The sequence below is a fragment of the Mustela nigripes genome, chromosome 15, assembly GCF_022355385.1.
Source record: "Mustela nigripes isolate SB6536 chromosome 15, MUSNIG.SB6536, whole genome shotgun sequence".
Classification (NCBI taxonomy): domain Eukaryota; kingdom Metazoa; phylum Chordata; class Mammalia; order Carnivora; family Mustelidae; genus Mustela; species Mustela nigripes.
Window position 1 is genome coordinate 54,432,379 of NC_081571.1, and position 20,459 is coordinate 54,452,837.

Here is a 20,459-nt window from a genome sequence, read left to right on the forward strand (position 1 = left end):
GCTCACTGGCTCATTTGACCAATATACATTAAGGGCCCTCTACTGTGTTCCAGGTAGCTTGTTAAAAAACAATCTCTGCCTTCTCGAAGCTTACAACAGTATGGTGAGGATGAGAGATAATAAGTATATAGATAGGTAAGTTCACTTTAGGTAGAGATAAATGTCATGAATACAATTGTGAAAAGAGATAGTATCTTCACTGTCAGCCCCTCTACTTTGTCTAGACTGGCGGGGAGGGCCTCTCCATGAAAGTGACATTTGAGCTGAATAACAAGAGAGAGAGAACCGTGGGAAGCTCTGGAGGCAGAGCATTCAAGGCAGAGAGCAAAGCTAGTTAAAGGCATCTAGGTAAAGAATGAGTTTGGTACAGTTCACAGTAGAAGTTTATCTATGGTTATCATCTGCTTGTATCTTGTGAATCTTCAAAGTACCCCTGAAGAGATGAGTATCAGCTCAATCGTGAGAGATACTGCTTGCCTGCACAGCAGCGGCATGCTACCTTTGGTCTCTCCGGTAGACATAACCCATTCATCCACCACAAGCAAGTCTACCACAGGAAGACACTGGGATTTCCTTACAGAAGTCTAGGCTGTGCATGAGAGGCATGATAATGAATGGCACAGGTGATCTGAGACTGAAGGAATACTTTCTGGTCAATTTGGTATGTTCTATTTCTTGTCTGTTGGTTAGTAACATGAAATTCAAGAGGAAGTGTGATTGGGGAACTTAAAAGCTGGGACCTAAGGGCCTGCGTGTTTATGAGTGAAAGGAGGGCCTGAACTCTGGCTTCTTGTGTATGTTAAATATGCTTAAGGTAAGGGAGGAGTTGGGAGATCGCCAGCGCTGGGTCTGGTCTCAGTCCAGTTTCTGGTGATGGGAGAGGGATGCTCACTGTTCCTCTGCAAGTGACTCTTTGGACTTGCCTAAATAAGAGTGCTTTTTCCTTTCCCCCTACAGTGTAAGGTACTGGAAACATCTCTGATCTACATTGTCATCCGATGTCCATCTCCCCTCCACGTACCACCTTCTCCTCCAGTCAACTTCCTCCCTACTGTGCCCCCCATGAACTTGGCAAATATTCTGCACACTAAAGATCTGAGCAAGGAAGTAAGGACGGTTATGAGAAGTGCGAAGTTAAAAGGGGAAGAAGAGCTGAGTGAAATGAAGTGAGTGCCTCGGAGGATTGAATGAATTTAACATAAACGATCAATAAACTATAAAGCACCATTCAAATGTCAAAACCACGATTTCCCACTGCCTGTCAGAGTGCCTGACGAGCCTTCCCAATAAATAGTGGAGGAATAAGTGAATCGCAAAAAACACTGAAATGAATGCTGCGAGGAGAGGGGAGAAGAGAGAGAATCGCAAATTATCCCAAACAAATGTTTTGTTCATTTATCATCCTCCCAAAGTGTGTGAGTCCCTTCCGTGTGCAGCCTTTAAAATTCAATGATGTGTTGGTTTCAGAAAAAGGAAAGACCTGGATACTGAACTTGAAGTAAAGCCGGGTACAGAAGAGTCTTAATAAACACTCAGTACAATATACACCACATCTAATCCTTAAAAAAGAGAGAGAAAATGTTAGATGAGGGACATGGCCAACGTCTAGGACATGGCCTAGAAAATGAAAGAAACCCCAACATCACTACGATGTGACTTTTATACTTAATAGAACCAAACACAGGAAGAAACATTAATAATGTTGGAAATTTTTAACTTTTTATTTCCATAGCCTTACAAACAATGTCTGAGACTTTTCCCGGACACAAGTAATAATATAACAGTAGACATCCCTAGAGCACTTCCTATGTGCTGACCCTGTTAGATCCACCCAGGCACTGGCACATTTCACCTATGAGGCTAGTCCTATTAACCACCCTATTCTTGGAAGAGCATATGAGCAAATGAGTGGTGGAGCTGGGATTTGAGCCCAGGCAATCTATCTTCCAAATTGATGCTTTTAAATGCCATTTTTCCAGCTTCTCACTTCTTCAAATGCTTTACATGCACGAAAGAAATTGGTTCTATTATTTTCCCCACTTTACCAATGAGGTATCCAAGACAAAGAGAGGTTTGGTAACTTGACCAACAGCCGTTTATCCCTGGTAGGAGCGGAAATGGCCCTCAAGCTCCCTGTGCTTGTGAGCTATACGGGTGGTGACTAAAAACTCAAAGGAGCTGCCCTGGAAGGACTAGGACTAGGAAGGAGTGAAGTCTTGGCTCCCTTCTGCCTTCTAGCTGTAGCACAATCTTGCCTCCAGGAGAAATCTCCAAGGACGCATTTGAGCCCACAGACAGAATGGACTCATTATTGTTCTACTCTTCACCCAACCCAGTCCTACACAAGATAAATATGACTTCATTCCTGGTCTCCTAAAATACCATAAAGGTTTAAAGCACTGGGTTCTTAGTATGTTTATTTACTCTGATCTCATTAACTCTAGACAAGGATTAAGTGAGTCGGTGAAAACTGCTGAGACCTGGTTCCAGTATTCCAAAGCAAGCAGCATCCGTTGGTCTTCTGGGGCTTGTGAAATTAAACAAATGAATTCTACTGGTGGCTTTCCATATCAAGCTGAGTACAGAAATAACTGGCCCTCACACACACACAGGTGACTCTGGAATTTCTCTTCAAGACTAATTATTAACATCACTGATGTTTCCTAAGAACTTGAAGGCCTTGGCTTCGGACTGTGGGACTTCACCTGGAGGTTAACCATGAATGAGTTACCACATTCTGTTCCTGCACCCCACTGTTTTGAGGGGTTTTCTATTGTCAGCTTCACCTGATAATCACAACTGTGTCAGCAGGTGTCATTCAACAGTGTCCCAAACGCAGGCAGGAGCTCAGAAAGGTTAGGTGACTTCCACTGCCCCTCAGGGAGCAGCAGAAGGCAAAGGTGCCTCACAGGGAGATGGATGCCCGGCAGGGAGGCCAACAGATGCTTCGTGACTCAACGTTCAGTGCTCTTCCGGCTCATCAGCAGCCCTGTCAAATCTACTCCATTTCATGCCCCACAGGAGGGTTGTCATTCAAAATAATCACCTTGGAGACTATATGCTTATTTGGGAAATGTCAGAATAGCTCACCGATTTATCTGTTGAGGAATTTTCTTCTGAGCTTGTTTACAGAAGAACATCATTGCCTTACTTTATATGTATGCCAGATTTGGGGTCAATCTCTTTACAAGGCTATAAAACAAGGCACCTCTCCACAGGACAGACCCACGTGTCTGAGAATAAATTAGGACAAAGCCAGTTTTCACAAGCGTGAAATTAAGGTGATGATTATCAGGTACTCACCTTTTGACACTGGGCTTTAAGGATCTCATCCCTGGAGTTCTCTATATGCTGAATAGTACTGAGGTTAGGTTTTGCAGAAAAAGGAAGGGCTGATTCAACCGCAGAGATTTTAATGTGTGGTTCCAGAAAGTCTGCATATTTCACTGTGAGGTTTGGACAAGAAGCCAAGCCACTGGCTAGAATATAATGGGCAACTTCTTATATAATTGTAAGATCATTTGTTTGATAAAATTAAGTGGGGGGAGGGAACCTTCCCTAATTTGCTTTCCAGTTACTGCGGAAATATGCATGATATTTCACAGTAAGGAAATGGCCTCAGACTCTGCTAAACTTTAAATTGATACTGCCTATTATGACTTATGTTTAGAAAATAAGTTTCTTATCCTCAAGTGTATGAGAAAATCATACACTTTGGAGTTGGGTGAACCCAATATGCTTCTGCTGGCTTTGTTATTTAAAATCTAAGAGTTGGGGCAGAATTCTTTAAATATTGTGAATTTCAGCTCTTTATCTTAAAATACAGCAAAAACGCTGGACTCTTATGAGATTAAGTAAGATGATGGAGAGCGCTGCATTTCGCTGTGTCTGGCAGATAATGGGCACATCATAAACATGGTGCCACCTTCCAGTTCCTGTCTCCATCACACTTCTATAATCCAAACAGTTCCTTGCTGAATACGCTTATCTTGAGAGTTTCATTACCTTTTCCCCTTGGATGACATCTCTAGTAGTATCAGTAGTGTCTTAAGTATATCTTAAGAGTATTGTAGTGTCTTAAGAGTATCTTAACTAATACTCTCTAGTAGTATCAGTAGTGTCTTGAGGTCTACAACATTTCATCTGCTATTCCCTCTTCCTCTCAGAAGTCAGTAATTTCCAAAATAAATTTGCCCTCAGGTTCAAAGATTTAGTCAAAATCTAGACAGCTCAGAGGTTTCAGTGTCGGGGCTCATTTGTCATCCTAGGCTTTGCAACAATTAATAAAATGGCTTGGTTTTATTCTGAACTAAAAGTTCAGCCACCGGCAACACCTGGGAGGGGGAGTCTAGGTGGCAGGGGGCAGAGGTTAGACGGCATAAAGGAAGTCTAAGGAAACTCCAGGTGTCCTGAAAATCCAAAGACAGTGACTTCCTTGCTGTGCCCAGCCCAGGAGCCTAAGCCAGGCAATGATGAAGAATCGGGCCTAACCACGGTAGAGCAGCAAGAGCACCAGCTCAGATGGCAACTGCAGTGTTTCCCCGCAACTTCCGGGGTCCAGCAGGTCCCCAAGAGGAAGAACACGTGTGTGCCCTGCAAAGGAAACAGAAGTTGTACGTCGATTGTAGCACACATTACTGGAAGAGAGAGCAACCATATGAAAGAAGTTTAGTGCCTCTTCACATTGCATTCAACATCCCTTTAAATATTTATAAAGCGCCAGCTATGTGCCTGATCTTGTTGGAAGTCACCATGGCTCTAGAGGTCTATGGCCCATGAGAATCTGCACAGTATCAGAGTGAATGGCCACCCGTAGGGCCGTCGAGAGTTTCCATGTCACACAGGAACATCATAGGGCGGGAAGATACCTTCCTGTGTCAGTTATCATCCTCCAAAGGAAAAGAACCAACAGGATGGATATCTATATCTAAATATCTGTCATTTGATAGATAAAGATAAAGACTGATTTTAAATTAGCTCACATGATTAGGGGGCGGGTAAGCAAAACTTTTGTAAAGCCAGCAGGCTGGAAACTCGAGCCTTGAGATGGAATTCTTCTTTGGGAAACCTCAGTCTTCTGTTCTTTTGACCTTCTGTTGACTGGATGAGGCCCTGTTGACTGGATGAGGCCCAGCTGCATTATGGAAGATCATCTCCTTTACTAAAATGAAATAATTGTAAATGTTAATCACATCTTCAAAATATCTTCACAGCTATTGTCTAAACAATGGGGCACCAGAGACTAGTCAAGTTGACATGGAAAACTAACCACCACACCTTCCAAACAGTGTCCTATTTCATGAAACTGAGCTTCTTTTTTTGTTTGTTTGGTTTTTGGGTTTTTGTTGTTGTTGTTGTTTTGCAAATGAATATTTTCTTGTCTTCTTTGTGTGTGTGTGGTATATAAACATATATTTTTATCCCAGGGGTACAGGTCTGTGAATCGCCAGGTTTACACACTTCACAGCACTCACCAAAGCACATACCCTCCCCAATGTCCATAACCCCACCCCCCTTCTCCCAACCTCCCTCCCCCCAGCAACCCTCAGTTTGTTTTGTGAGATTAAGAGTCACTTATGGTTTGTCTCCCTCCCAATCCCATCTTGTTTCATTTATTCTTCTCCTGCCCACTTAAGCCCCCATGTTGCATCACCACTTCCTCATATCAGGGAGATCATATGATAGTTGTCTTTCTCCGCTTAACTTATTTCGCTAAGCATGATACGCTCTAGAAACTGAGCTTCTTTTGAGGAAAGATGGCTGTTGGTCAGCAAAAAGCCACAGGTTCATAAGCTGTAAAGAACCGAAACTACATGCATGTAGTAAAGCGTCTGCAACTGCAGGTTCAGCTCCCTTAGTCACTTCAGACGGACTTTGGAGTCCAAGCTGTGAATAGATGAGCTCCGGGGGTCTCTCTCTTGGCTGTGTAGCTTAGGGACAGGAGGAAGCCCTCTCCTGCATTTACAGCCCATAAACCCAGGTACAGTAGGTGTGTGGACACACTGCACTGTATCTAAATGCTCCTTTATTAATGAAGATGTTCTTTATTATTAATTCATCTTTTATGTATCATTTATATGTGACTCTGTTAAGGAGGTATAATGAGATACAGTGGAGGAAAGCTTTTCATAACTAATCTGACAGTGCCCAGCCACCTCCAAAAAATCACTTTTCACACCCACCTATGTACCTCTCTATGCCTTCAGTCTCTAGGCTATATAGGAAGAGAGTGTTAAAGGATCTACTTTTTCTACCCATGAATGAGACACAAACCAATGTTGTTCAGCTTTCCAAGGAGAGAGAAAAGATAGTTACCATAAAGTAAAGGCTAGAAACTTGACCACCGCCTCCAAAAAATTCCAGAATGGATTATTAAATAGACTGTGGACTTTTTAGAGCGAGAACTGACCACTGGAAACAGTATCAGATAACTTCTACCAAGTCCTCTCTAACAAAACACTTTTACTTCTTGAGCTGCATTGCTAATCTCATGCAATGTAGTAATACTGCATCATAGTATATTATATTTTTACAAGTTCTTTGAGAGCTCGATCATAATATCTTTTTGGACAATTTAGGGAGAGAGGCTGGATTTAATTATCAATTACATGGGCACATTGTTGGTAAGATAGGTCTATTCAAGATTGTTGATGAATGGAACAATGTCAAAGTGAAGAGAAAGGAGTAGGAACAAGGTTCTGTTTAAGCTCTTTTCTACTAAACTTTTATCAGCAAATTAAATGAATATATGACAATCATGTTAACAAAATTTATAGATGACACACATCTTGCTGGGCTCACCAATCCAACAAATATGGAATTAACATTCAAAATCATCCACAGAGGCTTTAGTAACAAAAAGAAACAAAGAGAGAAAGTAACAGGGATAAATGTATATCATACAGTTGTTTAAGATGCAGCTTAGCAGAAGGTCATGTGAAAAATTATCTGGAACTCTGCAGCAGTTGCAAGTTCAAGAAGCAAATAAGATGGAATATCTGTAACACAGATACACACACACACGCACATACACAGGCACACCAAATACAATAGCTTTTAAAAGCTGGAAAGAACCCCAGAAATTATTCAAATCAAATCCCTCATTTTACAGAGAAAAGCTGAGCATGCAATCATAGAAACACAGTAACTGATAGTAAAACCAGTATTTATGTCTTATTGTAGACATCAAAACTTTTGAGTTGTTTTTATTGTGGTCTTGATTTGCATTTCCCTGATGACTAGTGATGTTAAGCACCTTTCCATATACCTTTTCAATGGCCATCTGGATGTCTTCTTTGGAAAAATATCTATTCAATTATTTTGCCTACTTTTTAGTAGGTTATTTGGGTTTTTGCTATTAGGGTATAGAAGTTTCTTATGTGTTTTGGATATTAACCCTTATCAGATATAAGATCTGCAAATATTTTCACCCATTCCAAAGGTTGCCTTTTCATTTTGTTGATTGTTTCTTTTTCTGTGCAGAAGATTTTTTAGTTCAATATTGTCCCACTGGTCTATTTTTACTTATATTATCCAAATATCCACTGATGGATGAATAAAGAAAATGTGGTATATACATTAAATGAAATATTATTTAGCCTTAGAAAAAGAAGGAAATCATGCCATTGGGACATGGATGAACCTGGAGCACATTATGCCAAGTGAAATAAGCTAGACATGAAAGGACAAATACTACATGATATCACTTACCTGTCAAACTCCCAGAAACGGAACAGAATAGTGGTTCCTAGGGGCTGGGAGTAGGAAGAAATAGAGAGAGGTTAGTCAAACAGCACAAAGTTCAATTACATGAAATGAATAGATCCTTAGAGATCTACAGTACAGTACAGTGCCTATAGTTAACAATACCATATCATGTACTCAAAGTTTTGCTAAGAGTGTAGGTTTTATGTTCAGTGTTAACACAAATAATAACAATAAAGAAAAAAGTTATTTCAATAGGCAACAGTTATTTCAAAGAGCATAAGCAAGATTTTGAGGAATACAAAAACCATATAATGGCAAGAGATTTTTAGTTTAGCCTAGCATATAGTAGAATCGCCTAGAGGGGGTTCTATTTGAGGTAGCATGGCAGCTATATTCTTCCCAATACCAAATAGCAAAACTAAGATCTATAAGTAGAAGTTAAAAAGGAAAATTCGGGTGTAGCTATGAAAACCTTTTGAACAACTGAAGCCACCCGTTGATGGGAAACGCCACTTCAACAAGAATTGTATTCCCAGGCACCTGGGTGGCTCAGTGGGTTAAAGCCTCTGCCTTCGGCTTAAGTCATGATCCCAGGGTCCTGGAATCGAGCCCCACATCAGGCTCTCTGCTCGGTGGGGAGCCTGCTTCCTCCTATCTCTGTGCCTTGCCTCTCTGCCTACTTGTAATCTCTCTCTGTCAAATAAATATATAAAATCTTTAAAAAAAAAAAAAAAGAAGAAGAAGAATTGTATTCCCATTCCTGTGATAGATCTAAGCTCTAGGCCCACCGAAAACAATTGACATAAACGGGATTCAGAATTTGGGTGAAGAAGGTACAGTAGATGATCTACTTCCTTTCTATTTCTTTCTTTTTTTTTTTTTTTAAGATACATTTTTTTGACACACATAGAGAGAGAGAGAGCACAAGTAGGCAGAGTGGCAGGCAGAGGGGAGAAGGAGAAGCAGGCTCCCCACTGAGCAGGGATCCTGATGCAGGGCTCGGATCCCAGGACCCTGAGATCACAACCTGAGCCGAAGACTGGCACTTAACCAACTGAACCACGCAGGCCCCTCTTCCTTTCTATTTCTAAGATTCTATAATTTCAGACAACTGCCTCACCAACTTCTTATGCAAAAATAAAAAGGATTTTTTTTTCTCATTTCCTCTCCCATTTTCAGGGATCAAAACTTGATTTAACACCTCTAATTTTAGAGAACTTACAATCATAATCAATAGCTAATATGCCTTATACATTCCCCATGTGCCAGGATACATGGCAAACAGTAGACCAATGATGCCTTAAATGTCCACATACCTAGTGATTACCAGATTTGGGGGGAAAAAAAAGTCAGGATTTTCTTCTTGTTGTTGAATATATGACTAAATGTGAGGGCCATGCTCTCGTTATGATCAAATATTTCCAAAGTGTTTTATAATCATTTTTATTCATTTACTTAAATAAATTCAACGATACAAGTATAACAAGTGAACATTTACTAATAAATCTAGTTTTATAAGTACATTAAAGTGGAATTAAAAGCCTATTAAAAATCAGTGCCAATCCACATAATTTAAATCTTTATTGCACAGGGCGCCTGGGTGGCTCAGTGGGTTAAGCTGCTACCTTCGGCTCAGGTCATGATCTCAGGGTCCTGGGATCGAGTCCCGCATCGGGCTCTCTGCTCGGCAGGGAGCCTGCTTCCTCCTCTCTCTGTGCCTGCCTTTCTGCCTACTTGTGTTCTCTGTCAAATAAATAAATAAAATCTTAAAAAAAAAAATCTTTATTGCACAAATTGATTTTTTAATTATATTGGTTTCTCTCCTGTTCATTCTAATAAAATCTTATATTATTGACCCCTTATGCTATATAAAAACTGAAGCAAAAAAAAACCTGAAGCAATCATTAAGTATTTAGCAAAATCCATAGAATTTTGTAATGCAGAATAAATTTTAATGTAAAATATGGACTTCAGTTTAGACTAATGTATCCATCGTCACATCAGTTCTAACAAATACATTACACCAATGGAAACACAGAAGAAACTTCAGAGGTGGGGAGTTTATGGGAACTCTTTGTACTTTTTTTTCAATTTTTCTGTAAACCTAAAACTGCTCTAAGAAATGAAGTCTGGTAATTTAAAAAAAAAAAAAAAGAAAGAAAGAAAAGATTGAAGCAGTCAGGGGCACCTGAGTGGCTGGTTGGTTGAGTCTCCACTTTCAGCTCAGGTCATGATCCTGGAGTCCCAGAGTCAAGCCCTACGGCAGGCTATCCACTCAGTGGGGAGTCTGCTTCTCCCTCATACCCTCCTCCTCATGCTGTCTCTCTCACACACTCTCTAATAAACAAAATCTTTAAAAAAATAAAAAATTGAAGCAAACTTTCATCAGCCCTTTGATTAATTACAATTAAGCCATGCCCCCAAAAGTGTCTATCACCCTGCATTTATCACTGTTTGCAAATATCTCAGCCATAGAAATATAGAGATACTAAAGATAGAAAGAGGCAGGCTCTCAATTATAACTGTCCCAATGTGTGACATCATCACAATCTGGAAGCTTAGCTTTCCCCTACCCAATTTAACACAGGACCGGGTGTTTTTAATATATCCTAAGGAGAGTGGGAGGGTTGTTCCATGAATTTTATACATATTTGGACTATCCGATCCCTATTCCTAATAGAATCTCCATCACCCTTCCAATTCTTCTAGCCCTCTAATTAGACATTATATCAGCCCATCCCAACTGGCCCCAAGGACTCATGTTGTTTGCACAGTGAAAGTAGCTGTCACCAGGCCTGGAGTGCCTGTCACGTGCAAGGCCCTGAGCCGGGTTCTGGGGACACTGCCGTGTCTAAAGCAGGCGGCCTTCCTCTCCTCGGCAGAGAAGAAAAACATCACAGGAATTTTACAATAAATAAACTATGTTTATCACACTCACAGTGTTCACACAAAAAATACCAATTGAATGAATGAATTCAACTGATTAAGAACATGGATTCAGTTTCACTTTTATCCTCCTACCTACTACCTAGAAAATGTTTACTAAGAAAAAAAATAGCATAGACAGAATAACATGTGCATATCCAAAGTGCTTAAACTGAATATGTTTAAAATATTGATATAATCACTTAGTTGATGTCCTAAGTTTCAAATAAGGCCTATTTTTTTTTTTTTTTAATTTAAGAGGAGTATTTTTCCCTGGTTAGCAGCTTCAAGTGACCAGAGGACTCTCCTGCGTGTTTTGTGAGAGCACCTCAGGAAGGCTGGCTACGTGCGTTAAGTATTTAAATGTTCTGACCAAACTTCTGAGGTTCGGTTCAGAGGAGTAGCGAGGGAACTCTCTGTTCTGTCAGCAGGATAAGGCAGTAACTGCGCACCCTGTCCGAGAACATCAAAAGGCATGTGTTTGTTTGGTTTTCTGCCAGCTCTTTCCAGCTACTCAGGTGAGGCTCAGAGTTGGACATACCCAGGGAGGGAGCGGCAGGTGTGGGCAAGGGAGTGATGAAGACGACGGAATGCATCCAAGTGGTGCACGGGCGGGGAAAGGAGGGCACGAGTGGGGCCTTCTCAAAATAGCACTTGAAGACATAGGATTATGCTTCACTATTCTTTTCTCCTCAAAGGAGGAGTTCAGGGAGCCAATAGAGCACATAACAGGGTTTCTAACCAAGAGGGAATAATAGAAAGATCATTTCCCACCTCTCGCCTTTGCTGTCTCTCAGTGTGTCTCTCGCCTCCTTTATTAACACGACATGCCTGGAGCCCGCTGCTTCGGGGCTACTGGAAGAACAGAGCCTTTTCGGCTTCCCCTGGATTAATCAATATTCCTTTCACTTCAATTCTCTTTCGACCTTCAAAAGTAACCTTTATGGGTGACTTGTCCTCTTGCTGGTGTGAAAGGGACTGGATTGCTGGATTTGATCATCATGTTATTTCTATTTCTGTCTGGCTAAACACTAAAATCCTAACTCCAAAGTCAGAACAAAAAGCAGGTCCTTATTCCTCTAACCAAAATAGTTCCTTAGCAGGGAAATGAGACTCAAGAAATACAAGTATACCCCTGGGGATAAAAATAAATGTTTATACAAAATTTAAAAAAAAATACGAGTAAGACAAAAAACAGTGTTGATTTTATTTCCAATGACCCAATTACAATGAGGAGTCGTATCACCGCCCCCGACAGTGACCTGTGCTGGTAACCTGGAGGAAGGCAGGAACCTGTTCCAGGTGTCCCGCCCAACACTTCCACAGCAATCTCTTTGGCCCAAACTCAGTCATGGGGCCACATCCTCCCTGTGGGACCACCAGGAGGGGGGCAGCACAGCCACCAGCAGGTTCCAGAACACATCGTCCAGACAGTGGAAAGTTTCTGTCCCCTTAGTCTCAAGGCATGTGAAAGTCCCCAAAGGATCCTTCCATTCATACCATCCTGCTCAAAGGAGAGTATCCCGGGAGCTGTCACTGTGCTCTCTGCTTACGAATCTCTCTTTCTCTTTCTCGCCAGCCCCACGTCACCCTCCACTTCAAGCCTTCACAGCACAGAGGCTATTCCATTTTATTTTTGTATCTGAAATACATGAGCTTGCTCAGTAAAAGTTTGGCCAGTGCATGAATGAGTCAGTGCGTGAATAGCTAAACTGGACAGGGGAATCTGAAGGAAGACCTGAAGAAGACATATGTTCCAAGGATCTAATTTGCCCAATTGGCTTATTTTGGGTTTTTTTGAAAAATCACAATTTATTTAGTTTTTCATTTTTTCCCTCCTCAAATTGTTTTATCCAGTGGGAAGAGAATTTTTTAAAATTTTAATATTTAGAATTGCTAAATTTTCAATCCGATGCCCTGATAAAATCTTTTCTCTGAAGGCCCAGTGAACATAAATATGAAAGTGGTTTATGAATTTAGAATTTAGAACCAAAAATGTTTACGATGTGCTTATCCACAAGCACTGGGTGGGAGAAAATCTTCCAGAAAAGCTGAACAAACAGGGATTCCTATCAGCTACTTATCATCTAGCTCAAGATATTTAGCATGAGACTATAAACAGATCCCATACATTTTCCTCCTGTGCGGCTATAGATCAATAATAATGCCTTTGGGTGATTTGTAATATATAATAACTTAAAGTTCTACTTTTTTACTGTCTCACATGTAAAATGGTATAGATACTATAATATGCCACCTTTTCAGCGAGAAATCATGGGCATGTCAACTGTCTTTTTCATGACATTATAACCCTATAGCTTCCTTTCATTAATATGAATTAATAGCAAGTAGAGGTATTGATCGTCTTCAGTTTTCTGAAACGTGCTGTGGGATGATACTGCAGAAAGCAGGGATAAGCTTCACTTTCCACAAATGTTGAATGCTTGGCCAACCACTTTCAAAATACTGTATTGTTACAATGATGAGTAAATAGGCAAGGCAAAGTTTTAGCTTGTGTTTAAATAGGCTGTCGGGAAATAAAGAACTCCGTTGGTTTTGCATCTGTTTTGCTTTTGAGACTGGAGATATGTATGTGATGGAGGAAGAGTAGCACCTAGTGGTAAAACGTATCAGCTGCACCCACCAAGTAGCCAATGGAAGTGTTCCAGAAAGTAATTCAGCCACTTTTGAAAAATGAAATTTGTGTTTCAGGCATTTTTAAATGCTGGCATCTTCGATTCCTCAGATGGGCATTTATCGTGTCAATTACAGAATCTGAGTCAACTCTATATGCTTGAATATTTCCAGATAAAATGTAGAGACAATCAATATAGCCAAGAATTTAGAAAAAGACCCTAGGAGTGCCTGTTTGGCTCGGTCAGTTGGGGTCAGACTCTTGAACTTGGCTCAGGTCTTAAGCTCAGAATTGTGAGTTCAGGTCCCACACCGGGCATGGAGCTTACTTAAAAAAACAAACAAACAAACCCTAAACTTCCCAAACTTTTTACAGTTACCTAAAGTATATATGGTAAACGGTACAGGTTAAAATAATATACTTCTTAGATGACCTCAGATTTTATTTAACAATTATCTTGTTTTGAAACCAATATTGCTTTCTTAAGCAATGAGTTAGTATTTCACTGAAATTATTCAAAGAACTTATAGTACATTTCTTCTATTTTAAGATTTATTTCTTTATTTGAGAGAGAGAGAGGGCAGGAAGAGGGGCAGGGGAGAAAATCCTCAAGCAGATTCCCCACTGAGCTCAATCCCAGGTCCCTGAGATCATGACCTGAGCCAAAATCGAGTCGGACATTTAACCGACTGAGTCATCCAGGCACTCCAGAAGTACATTTAAATAGCTATGCTGAACTTCACTTTTCTTTCAGTGATGGATAAGCACAACACAGTATTTTACACCCTTTGGACATAAAATAAATTAATAATTGAGGATTAAAAACTTATATAGTAGAAACTAATTTTAATTATATAGCTTAGAGTTTGGATGCCATTGACAGAGGTTAGGAGAAATCACTGGTAAAAGTATGAATAATCATTTGTGTATACTGTTATTCCTATACTAAATATAAATCCAACTCAAATTTTATTCCCCTAGTGGGGTATAATCATAAGAGTACGTCATTTGTCCATAAGACCCTGACAGGAAAAGACAGAACAGTGAAATTCGAATTGCACTAAACATTTTGCTTTGATTCCCCAGGCTCTTTTTCTAGTAGCAGACACCCCACACACACACACACATACACACTCAGGCCAATCATCATATCCTGCCCATTGGTCTTTGTGATTATTCCAAGGTTGTCCATTCAAAGTGCAGCTTCCAGCAGAGACACCTTCAACCAGAGCTGGAAGGGAAGCCCCTTCTCTCCCCTTAGGTGGGCAACTGTAAGGGGTAATGGTCCAGCCACGAGCAGCTTTTGCAGCAGAAAATGCAGGCAAATAACAAGACATATAGCCCTTAACACATGAGTCTCTCATTCTCTGGCTCATGTTTTAAGTTCCTGTTTCTCCTCCCAGTGTCTCTTCCCATATATCTCTTTGAGACAAAATCTACTTCAAGATAGGTGTCCACAACCTGAAGAGAACTGACTCGTACCGCGTTTCTAAAATAAGACATAGCTCTGCTCATACCACCGCCCTGGTCAGAAATTTCCACTGCTCTCCACTGCTTGGAAAAGTAACGTCCAAGTGCTTCTGACTTTGTGATTCAGCTCTAATCCACCTTTCCAGCCTCATCTCATTCAATCTAGCGAAACTGCTCCTTATTTCTCCAAAACACCTATGATTTATTCTCATTCACTCTGCCCCATGAAAATGTTTTTCTACCTCCAGACACCCCCGTTTCCACCTTCTGAAATTGTATCCACTTTTAAGATCGACCACCAGTGACTCATCTTCTAGAAACCCTTCCTCATTACCCCACGAATCAGCTAAGGTGAGGGTCAGCTGCCTATAAATGAAAATGTAAAATTATAATCGTTTAAAGAAGTGAGAAATTTAATTCTTGCTCACGTAAAAGGAGCCTGGAGGTAGGAATTCTTGGACGGTTACAGCGGCAACACAGACACCAATATATTAGTGTTTGTGCTACACCAACAAATTAGCACTAACTTAACAGCTCCAAACAATGCACTTTTATTATCTCCCAGTGTCTGTGAGTGAGGAGTCAGGCTTTGGCTTAGCTATGAGGCCTCTCTTAAGGCTTAAACCAAGGTGTTGGCTAGGCGCTAATGTCATCAGGAACCTGGCAGCTGGGGGGCGGGGGGGGGGGGGAAAACATACCCCCTTGGGGGGGTGGGGGGCGGGGAGGTGGAATCCACTTCCCAACTCCCTCAGAACTGAATTTTTGGCAGAATTCATTTCTTTGTAGCTGTAACATTCGTCAAGCACTACTTTTTCAAGGACAGCAACAGAGAGAAAAGAGTCTCTGCTGCTTGGAGTCTCTGAATTCAGGGAAGGCATAGGCCCTCTCCCCTGATTAGGGCAAACCTACCCAAAATAATCTCCCTTCTGATGAACTCAAAGTCAACTGATCATGGACCTTAATTACATCTACAAAATTCTTTCGCCCTTGCCCTATAAGGAAGTGTTGTTGTGGGAGTGATATCCCACCTCCTTTGCCTGCCCCATTGTTTAGAAGAAGCAAGTCACGGGTTTCATCCTACCCCAGTGAGAGGGGATTCTAAAGATTTTTTCTTTATTTATCTGACAGAGATCACAAGTAGGCAGAGAGGCAGGCATAGAGAGAGGAGGAAGCAGGCTCCCTGCAGAGCAGAGAGCCCGATGTGGGGCTCGATCCCAGGACCCTGGGATCATGACCTGAGCCGAAGGCAGAGGCCCAACCCACTGAGCCACCCAGGTGCCCCGTGAGAGGGGATTCTAGAATGACATAACTCATCGGGGGCTACTCAGTATTGTCCACACAAGCAGGGACCCGGGTCCTCAATTTTTCTGCTCTACCTTATCACTAGCCTCCACCCTCAAGTTCCCCTCATGATGGAAGAAGGTGCTAGAGCTCTACCCATCGTGTCCTCCTAAAACACTGCAGAGATGAGGAAAAGAAATAGAGCAAGAAAGAGTATTCCTCCTACCTGAGTCAGTCGCCTGTAAGCAGAAGTCCCACATGTTCACTTAAACCTCTTCAGGCTCAGCTGCCAGCAATAAGAAGTACATTATCTGTAAAGGAGTTATTAAGAAGCAATAAAGCATTAAAGTCCACCTGCTTTTTGTTGTCACCATCCACCAGCAATTCTAAACAATCCAGTGATACTCCTTCCCAAAAAACACTTTACTGGTGGTCTAAACTGTAAACAATTGGTGTGATTACAGTTGAGTTTTAATAATATACTATATAGGGATGCCTGGGTGGCTCAGTCAGTTAAATGTCTACCTTCAGCTCAGGTCACGATCTCAGGATCCTGGATCAAGCCCCACCTTCAGGTGGTCCCTGCTCAGCGTGGAGTCTGCTTCTGCCCCCTTCCCCATCGTGCTCACGCACTCTCTAATAAATAAAATCTTTTAAAAATAATAATATATGTGCAAGTTTTAAATTAACATAGTTTTATTACTTATCCTCTAATAACACAGTATTCTATTTGGAAATTAATTCAAAGAACTTCCCGTTTTCCTCCCCTCACATGAGAACTTGTTTATCTCAAGAGTACATTCATACGCTTTAGAAAATCTTCCAACTCCTGGAGTGTCTGGGTGACTCAGTCGGTTGAACATCTGTCTTTGGCTCAGGTCATGGTCCCAGGGTCCTGGGATAGAGTCCTGAGTCAGGCTCCCCACTCAGTGGGAGGCCTGCATCCACCTGTGCTCTCTGTCACTCTCTCTCAAATAAATAATAAAATCTTAAAAAAAAAAAAAAATCTTCTGACACATCCCTGCACTGAAACAGCAGATTCCAAGTAAACAATGATAGCATAGGAAAGAAACAGAAATGGAATTACTTCAATTCCTTCATTCTGAGTTGTTACTTTGTATTTGAATTTAAGACAGTGGAAGAGAGTGTGTGCAAACTGTGAGGTGTATTGTTTTGTTTGGGGATTGCAAATTTTAATTTATGTATGAAATGTATGAAATATTTCACTTCATGGTGATGATTTGAAATTTTTAAAAAAAAATTTTTTTTTCAAGTAATCTCTGCGCCCAGGGTGGGGCTCGAACTTACAGGCCCAAGATAAAGAGTGGCACACTTCACCCACTGATACAGCCATGTGCCCCTTTCTTCTTTTTTAATTGTTAGTTATTTCTAAACTAGAGAACAATTTCAGAAAATGAAACATCATGTCAGTGGTCAATTTAATAGGTGCCTATCTTTGCAGATATTTTGGTTTTATTAAATTTTAACTTTTATTAACTTTATTAGTTACTATAGTGTCATCCATGACTATGACAAACAATTATGCAATTTAATAGGTTATTTTCTTTCTATTTTATTACTCCTGACATAATTATGGAGCTCAATGACCTTGACCTATCTTTCAGGAAATAAATAGGTATAATAAGTAACTACAGAACTAAGGTAGCATGCTTTGCTGAACCCAGTTTTGATATGGGGAGCTCTCAACTTCCTGTAATTCTAACATTTGGTTTCCTCAAATGCCTCCTCCATTAATCTGGGGAGGGAGCTGGAGCAGAAATTGTTTGTGCCCTCTAGACTGTAGCTGGCCCCAGGGGGTGCAACCCTTTGTTCAGACTTTCACAATAAAGAAAGATCCAGGGGCACTGGCCATGACAAGGACAGGGTCAATATGTGGACATTCTCAAATGCAATACTTGGTTATTTCATTGTGCAAGAAAACAAGGATTTTGTATTTCAAAACTAAGTCATTTCTATATTTTAAATTCATATTAATAGAAATTGAATTCTATTTGTTTAAGTAACTTTTAATAAATGTTATTCTCAGTAATATTGTTATTTACTAAATAATAATGATGTCATGTGTTAAATAATACTTATTTAATAATATAATATAAATAATATACACTGAGTAAATGTTATTAAATGATAATACATTCAATTTTAAAGTAAGCATCAAATCTCCAATGTGCTAAATACAAATAGGTCAAATGCAAATGGAAAAAGAATAAAGCAGGGTACATTCTGGAGTTAACAGGGTGAGGATATGTACCCCATAACAGTGAGGATAAGATACACATGTTCACTCCAAACCTCCTAAACTTTCTCCACGGCAGTGGGTCAGGGCTGGGGAGAAGGTATTAGAGAATCTGCCTGGAAACCTCACAAGAACACCTCCTCCCCTTTGCAGGGTTCTGATTCTTTTTGTCACTGACCCACCTCCAAGTCTTCTAGGCCAAGAGATAAATAGCCCATGCTGAGCCCGCAGAGAAGAAGCGAGCCAACCAAAGCCCAGGTGAAGAGGTGTGGTGCTTCTGCCTCAGAGGCTCCCTGTTCCTTCTAGGATTCCTCAAAACGGTTCCCTCTGGCTCAGAAGAGACTCCTAGCTTCTGGACGCATTCTGACAACTAACACGGTGGCAGAGGCTCCCAAGACTGCAATTCGATACGCTCTGACCTTTAAGACAAACTGAACCCGAGATCATCTTAACACAAGAGAGTAAAACAATGCTTTAATGGTGGAGTTTGTGTTATTGAATGTATTAACACCAATTTTTTCTATTAGTGGAGAGAGTCATGTCAACAAGGGGCCTGTGTCAAGCAATGAAGTGAGCGGTTAGGTACCGCAGCTAGGAGACATGGCGGGACCAATGTTAGCTGACACCCCAGAACTAATATCAAGGTCTGCGGGGAACCAAAACCTATTAAATCCCTTTATAAAGGAACGGACGTTGGCAGCAAACTGTCAGACTCTTCAGACCTGACCCCTCTGCGCCAGACCACTTAAAAAAGGCAAGTGATGCCGAGGGCTCTGCAGGATGGATCTCTGAACGGAACCGAGAGCCTTCCCTGCTTGAACATCAGAAGGTGGCCATCTCTCGGACTTGTGCCCCATTCGCTCTTCTCCAGCTTCTGTAATCTCAAGTGTTCCTTATACTGACTTCCTCTATGGCCATAAAATATAGCCACCATCCCCTTTAATAAAAAATACCTTCAGGGCGCCTGGGTGGCTCAGTGGGTTAAGGCCTCTGCCTTCAGCTCAGGTCATGATCTCAGGGTCCTGGGATCAAGCCCCATGTCGGGCTCTCTGCTCAGCAGGGAGCCTGCCTCTCTCTCTCTCTCTCTCTCTCTCTCTGCCTGCCTCTCTGCCTACTTGTGATCTCTGTCTGTGAAATAAATAAATAAAATCTTTAAAAAAAAAAAATTCATATGCAGATGGTCATGTCCACCCTGCTATTTACCACTGCCAGCTGGCTCCTGCTCCATCACTGCCCTGAAAACGCTTTGATAAAGATTCCTGAAGGCCTCCTGTTGGCCAATGTAATTTTTGGTTTTTTTTACTTTTTTTCAGTGATCCAAAATTCATTGCTTGTGCACCACACCCAGTGCTCCATGCAATACGTGCCCTTCTTACCCACCACCAGGCTCACCCAACCCCCCATCCCCCTCCCCTCCAAAACCCTCAATTTGTTTCTGAGAGTCCACAGTCTCTCATGGTTTGTCTCCCCACTCCTATTCCCCCCTCTGCCACTCACTTCTCCTTTCCATCTTTTATTCAGATTCTCTCTGTCAAGTGACCCTGTTGATCACTCTGTGTCTTTAAAACTTTTTTCCCTTTTGGGTTTCAAGAAAACACACCTAATTCTGCTGCCTTGCTCAAAGACTTTTTTGTTGTTTAAAGGTTGGTGTTCCCTAGGGATCTGCACTCAGGCTAGTCATTACCTATGCCTCCAGTTGTGGCCTCCAGACCAGGACCATCCTCATCCCCACGGCCCTGTGTTAGAAATGCAGATTATGTTGCCAGAATTCAGGATACCCAGTTCAATTGTAATTTCAGATAAGCAGTGAATAAATTTTATGATAAAAAATATGTAGAATGGGGGCTCCTGGATGGCTCAGTGGGTTGGGCCTCTGCCTTCGGCTCAGGTCGTGGTCTCAGGGTCCTGGGATGGAGCCCCGCATTGGGCTCTCTGATCGGTGGGGAGCCTGTGTCCCCCTCTTTCTCTGCCTGCCTCTCTGCCTACTTGTGATCTCTGTCTGTCAAATAAATAAACAAAATATTTTTTTAAAAATGTTGGATGAGGGGCGCCTGGGTGGGTCAGTGGTTTGGGCTGCTGCCTTCGGCTTGGGTCATGATCTCAGGGTCCTGGGATCGAGCCCCACATCGGGCTCCCTGCTCCGCAGGAAGCCTGCTTCCCTCTCTCTCTCTCTCTCTCTGCCTG

The 20,459-nt window shown here is 41.4% G+C and overlaps 1 long non-coding RNA gene across 5 annotated transcripts in view; it reads right to left on the reverse strand.

Moving 5' to 3' along the window:
• Positions 1 to 1,697: 1,697 nt before the first annotated feature.
• The window catches only part of LOC132002448 (uncharacterized), a 30,793-nt gene continuing 12,031 nt past the window's right edge, over positions 1,698 to 20,459 (reverse strand). For all 5 annotated transcript variants that reach the window (XR_009399894.1, XR_009399892.1, XR_009399893.1 and 2 more), the window contains 4 exons: positions 16,245 to 16,329; positions 7,711 to 7,754; positions 4,983 to 5,161; positions 1,698 to 4,593 (listed from right to left, as the gene is read on the reverse strand). This is a non-coding gene — a long non-coding RNA (uncharacterized LOC132002448). The remainder of the gene's footprint in view (positions 4,594 to 4,982; positions 5,162 to 7,710; positions 7,755 to 16,244; positions 16,330 to 20,459) is intronic.